This window comes from Acanthopagrus latus, chromosome 22 (assembly GCF_904848185.1).
Source record: "Acanthopagrus latus isolate v.2019 chromosome 22, fAcaLat1.1, whole genome shotgun sequence".
NCBI lineage: Eukaryota > Metazoa > Chordata > Actinopteri > Spariformes > Sparidae > Acanthopagrus > Acanthopagrus latus.
The window spans coordinates 5451649-5458302 of NC_051060.1; positions in this window are offsets into that span (position 1 = coordinate 5451649).

Consider the following 6654-nt stretch of genomic DNA (forward strand, 5'->3'; position numbering starts at 1 on the left):
ACTGGGAGAGCTGAAACACAGAACAGACAGCCCGAAGTTTAGCGCTGCTGAGGCGCTCCGTGGAGAAGGAACCACAGTCAACTTCACCTCGCGCTGTTTAACGTCGAATAATTTGACGGACGATCGCAAACTTTCCTGAAACCAAACATGTGACTGTACCATGGAAACCGAGAGGCCCGGCTCATAATAACTGCATGCACGGTGTGATCTAGCGTGCAGGTTTGCAGCCGAGTGAAAGAAACATCTTGAGTCTTTCGTGCGTGATTTGATAATAAGTGGGACATTAGTATTTAAGACACGGTGCATGTGTTAGTTTTAGTTGATGAATCTGAGTCATATGAATACGATCACTGATTAATTGCTTCGTAACTCCAAAGAAAATATCGTGTTCATTCCTGACTGACAGCGAGACCAGAAGACTGACAGACTCGGGAGGTCACATGGTCTACACAGGGATTGGACACCGTACCATTAAATATGCACAGGAACACTCATTTTTGGGGTCTCAGTGAAAACAAAAAGACTTGCTGGGGGGCAGAGCTGTTGCTCGGCTGCTCAGAGTCGGCCGGCTCTGGAAGAGGGATTTAGTTGCGGACACTTTGAAGAATAACGTTTGAAAAGGTTGATGAAAATGATACATTTGAAAACATTTGAATGTTTTATTCATTTACATTTTGTACTTCCTTCCTCACTCTCTGACTCACTGCTGGAAGTTATTGCGACAGGCGACCAAAGTAAACTTTGTTGGAAACACTTGTGATAATGTAAGAACACAGCTCAAAAGAATGTAAAGCAAAGATGTAGTCGGTTTAAGAGAATTTCATGCAGAAATGTTACGTATTTGACCTTTAAGCAGATCTTAAAACAAATGAACTGGTTCCTGCAGTGGTTTTTGACTAATAGCCGCATTGCTCTCACTTTACGTCTTTATTCAGCCGTCGTGTGCAGCCAAGACATGCTAGGTTCAGACATCGTCTTTAATGTGATGTGTTTTGTGTCATTAAACAGGGCAATTAGTCGAGAACCATAAATGAGGTAGCAAACAAACAAACAAACACACAGGGCCGCGTTTTCCAGGAACGAGCGGATCAAGGTGTCTGTTTTGAGTTTCGCTGCTGGCGTCGAATGAAAGAGCTGCTGTTGAGATGAGAATTCTTTGTTTTATGGAACGCAAAGAATTAGCTCAGTTTGTTGTTTTGAAGCTGTTTAGTCCCATGCGGAAACAATTCCAGACTGGATGTGATAACCATTGACAACAGATCGAACCAGAGGAATGAGCAGAAGGAGGTTTAGATTCATAACACGTACACTGGGAGGATATCATCCTCATCCAGTCGCGACTTCACATTTACGATCAGTTCTGCGCGTCGCCATCGGGTCTGTGTATGTGATTGTGCCTGCAGCTGCGAGGACATGGCAGTCCGCTGTGTTGACGACGACATCACTGAATAAAATGCCTCACTATGTACGAACACATGAACGTAAGCAAGGTTCACGCGAGAGTCAGAATGAGGTGAAGCAGATCTGAGGTTTCCAGGTGCTGCTGAAGAATTCTTTTATAAGGTTTTCTTTGGACATGACATAAACAAAGCACATAAAGTTTAATGGTTCCCTCGAGCCTTCGGGTTCATTCTGAATTTTTATTCCTGGTGAGCACATCGGCCGTCAACCCTCGCGACACTCGCCTTGTTTCCATTATCTCCTCAGCCCAGCGGGCAGAGCGGCGGGCAGAGCGGCGGGCCGAACGCGCCCGTCAGATCCCACTGAGGGTCTCATCGGGCTCATCAGACCACATCGCAACTACAACAACTGGATCCCCGAAAACCAAATGACGTCTCTGAGACTTAAGTAGAACCAGAAACACGCCAGGTCTTAGGAGATGCATTTATTGCTGTTATTTCTTCTGTTCAATGAGGTGTAGGCACAGTCATATGCACTAAATGAGTATGTGCAATAGTTCTATATGATGTAAAATGGTCAGTTACAAGTAAAAGCTCTGCATTCATGCAAAAGTACAGAAGTATTATCAGCAAAATGCACGTAAAGTATCATTGTGCAGTAAAACGCCTCAGGCTGCGACTGATATCTGATTCAATGTGACATTATTAGGTTGTTAAAACAGATGTCTCAATGTTAGAGCAGCTTTTTACTGCTGTAGCTGCTCCAGGTGGAGACAGTTTGAACTACTTCATACACAGTAGTTTAGTCCTGTGGTTCCCATACTAGGGGTTGGGGCTCCTTCCAAGGGGTCCGCAGATAAATCTGAGGGGTCGCCACGTGATTAATCAGAGAGGAAAGAAGAAAAAAATAAAGCAAAACACACACGACCTTGGATCTTTCTCTTATCTTTGATTTTGTTGTACATATCACACAGTTACCAAAAGGCCCAAATTCGGCCCCAAAATTGATTTTTGAATTTCATTACCAACCAAGATGAGAATTCTTACAAACTGGATCTTTACAGATATGATGTGTAACATTTAGACATTAAAATATGACTTGACATTTGTTATATAGTTTGTTATCTCATATCTTTTATTCATTAGCCATGTCCACTTGGTGGTTAGTTGGTTTCGTCTGCAGGATTAAAAAAACAAAAAAAAACAAAACACTGACCGGATTTCCACAAAACATAGACATGTGAGACTGGACGTTTTTTCCCCACATTCTGGATAATTTCTCAGGGAATAATTCATTCAAAAGATCTGCTTTTAATTTTGTGCTGTTTTGTCTTTGAATCGACTTGTCTTAACTTCGTTTTTATGTTGTTTAACTCTGCAGCACCGTCAAGCTACTTTCAAGTACGAAAAGTCCTTCATAAATAAAGAGAAAGCGGTCCTAACTAGGCTGCTGGTCCAGAAGGAGAGAGTGATCTGGATCAGTTAATTGAGCGAGATAAGGTTCACATCTGTCTTTTGACGGAACCTCAGTGTTCCATCTGTGTGACACATGAACAGAAACATGATTCACTTCAGTGTGTCTGTTTGTCAGAGAGAACAAGCCTGTTCAACAAACACTGGACAGGACGGTCTGTCACTCTGAGCCGTCAGCCACCAACTCCACCGGGCAGTCGCAGTCAGACGTTACACGGGTAGTACATGTACAGTTTGATCTTCAGACGTTTAACGCAACAGTTTCTTGTTTCCTGCAGGGGCTCGGAAGCTCATGGAGGATTAAGAATGAAATCAACAGACCAAAGATGGAAATATCATAAACTATTTAAAGAGATATGAATCAATCTTTATTGCATGAATCAGTATTATTCACAATACTGAAAAAAACAAGTAAGAACACTGCATTTATTTTTATGAAAAATAAAGACCTGTCAAGAAGAGCACAGATTATAACATGATCCCAAAAGCAGAGATGGAATGTAACAGAGTCCATTTACTCAAGTAGTAAATGTATCACGTGCATATATTTGAGGTTGTACTTTACTCAAGTAATTCCATTTTCTGCTATGTAACACTTTCACTCAGATTCTTGAGGTGGAATTATACTTTCTTCTCTCTACTAGTTAGTAGCACATTATCATTATTACAGAAATTACTCATTTTAACAGCAATCGGAAAAAAACCCAAAAACAAACACTGATTCTGATACCTAGAAAAAGGCTGAATATCCACTCTAATAATGTATTTTTTTACTTTTTACATTTGATACTTAAGAAGATGTAATACTCTATACTTCAAGGCTTTGAGTAATATTGGTAAGGTGACTTCAATTTCTACAAAAGTAATACTTCAACACAATCACTTTGATTTTACTCAAGTGTGACTGAGAGTGATAAACATACGAAATCTTCTCATTCCTCCGTCATCGAGGAGCCTGATGTCAATAACAAGTTAATCATTGTCAAAGTATTGCAACATTCTCAAACATCTGCTGACTAAACGGCACATTTTAAGAGTCTGTTGTCCTGTTTAGAATCCAAACTGACTGATCTGGTTGAAAACAGATTTATAGTGTTTTGGAATAAAATCTGTCACGGAACACCTGCCACATTAGATCTCCTTTATCTGAGTGCTAACAGACGACCGTCGGATGGATCCCTGCGTGGAAAAACTCTTTTATCTCGGCTTCATGATTATGTGTTATTGACCAGAAATACCTTAACTCAGCCTGCGGGTGCTTTCTGATGAAAAAGTTCCAGCGCTGATAAGGTGTCTTCTTGTTTACCCCCGACACTCAGCCTGATCTTCACACATGTGCGCACACAAAAATGCGGCGGGAGAGCGGGGCCGAGCCAGAATCAGCTGCACGGCGTAGAGATCGCCATTCCTCACCCAGCCTCATTTGGCTGTTTGTGTGGCAGTTAGGATGAATGATGAAAGATGACGTTCAGACAGCTTTTTTCAAGGGGATGCCCTCTGGGAAGCAGCTGCAGATGCCCAGAGAGTGAACACGACACGGAGGACGGGGGAGGGGCCGGCCGGCCAGCCTCCGTCTTAAAGTGAAATATTACTTTGCATCGACGTTACAGAGGAACTTACTGGAGCTCCAGAAACAACAGCATTAGAGAGGTTTTGGAACATGCGCCGTTAAATCACCTTACGCAACAGACCTTGAGACGGTCATTTTAACCTGATGTCGTGGCTCTGTTTTGTTGAGAGCCCATGGCTTAAAACAATGGTTGTAAGACTTTTATTATGATGAGCTTCTATTTAAGTGCTGCTGTGTGGACACCCCGTGTCACACCGGATTCGGTGGGGGGGGGTGCTGAGGTTATTCAGAGGCTGACTTGAATTCAAACATAAAGACTCTGGGAACACGCCACAGCTCACCAGTTTACGGCCAGCGTACAGCAAAAACCCCCCATAAATGATCATGCAAATGATTCAAGGCTGTTGCAGGTAGAGTGTGAATTAAAGTGAAGAACAAGAACATCCATATTCTTTGGCTTTTTCTAGATGCATTGATGAATTGCACATTTGTTCTACTTCCACAAAAGTTGAAAAGAATACTTTGAGCTGGGTTCAGATGACACAATAGCAACCCAACAGATGTAGGTCATCAGGCGTGAAAATTGAGTTTTTATCCTCTGTTTTGAATCATAGTGGACAAGCCATGACATCTCATTTAGAAAGGCGAGACTGTCGATATTTTCATGCCTTATCTCGCGAACCTGACCAGTTGACCAACAGGAGGTCATAGCTTTGAAAGAGGAAAGATGATGTTGGTGCGACGAGGTGGAACTGTGAGACACAGGAAAACTAATGCTCGTTTCTTTCATTTTCTGGTTCTTTTCCTAAAACCGAAGACAGCCAGTATCATAAAAACCATAAAACACGATGTTCAATGACATTCTTGTTTCAAGAAGCATCCTCCTTCCCGAATATGTCACACCGGTCGTGAAAGATTACGATCTATCAGTGGAGTCACGGCAAGAATTTATGACTCCAAACTGACAAAGTGAGTGTCTGACTATGGACTGAACATCCAAAACTTTGAGCCTTAACAGTCGTTTATCAGCAGATAAAAGAACATCACGTCTCCAATTTCTCTCTGTCTCTCTTATAACTAATTATCTCACATAACAAGTCACATTTTTAGCTGAATAACGTCACTGGCATGTCATTATCCAGTCGTTCCAACTAGAGTTTCCAAAGATGCAATATCATTTATACTTCACCTTGCCATAACATTATGCTGTAATTGTGATCATTTCGCTCATAATTTGGTTGATGTTGAACTTCTCAACGCTCTGCAAGTCACCATCCATCATCTGCTCGCTGAGCTCCTCTCATCAATCCCGATGAACAAAAACACAGAGTCTTTTTAGAGCAATTACTGAACTAAATACACGTTATTGTTGCGGCTCAGTCCAGGGCTGATGGGAATCAGGATAATCAGGAAGGATAAGAGGAAGGGAGAGGAGACGGCGCGGCCGACCAGCTGCAGGGGAAACTCGACCTGCAGCATGTGTCGACACTTAAGTGAGGTTTCGGATCGAAGAGGCTGAGCTGAATAAACAGATTACGAGTGTAAGATCCCACAACGGTTTATCTGATAGACTGTCAATCATTCGTCCAGGTACCACAGGTTATCCTGACAGCAGCACACCGGGAGAGCAGCAGTTCAGCGTTTTCCTTTCTGCTCTGGCGGCTGACTTAGACTACAAACACTCATAAAGATACAGAATAATTAATTACACGTACCAACAGCAGACATGTCTAAATAAGGAAATAAAAGGGTTCCTTTCTTCACATAATGAGTAACTGTGAGTCAGTCAATCCTCACTTTTTCCCACACTGCATGCTCAAATATAAAATGTTAGTTTTAGTTGCTGTCAGGGAGAATTTGGAGATGCAAGAAGCTAAGGACGTTTGACTAGTTTAAAGGTTATTTAGAGGGGCCTTAGAGCACTTCCTGTAAAACACCATTGCATTTCATTACCTTCATAAGCTTTAACTTCTGTCATTTCTGAAAGGTTTTTTTTGTCTGCAGTCCTGGACACACTTACTGAATCAAACCTAACTAAGAGCTAAGGGAACCTGACGCTGAAACCAGTCCAGCTGTCTACGATACAGCGCTTAGAATCACTGTGACCTGGATGACTGAGGACCTTCATCAACTAAAGGGAATCCCCCTTACAATCTTTGGCCCTTAAAAAAAAATCAAATTATCTAAACAAATCTGTGCACTGCTTTGGGA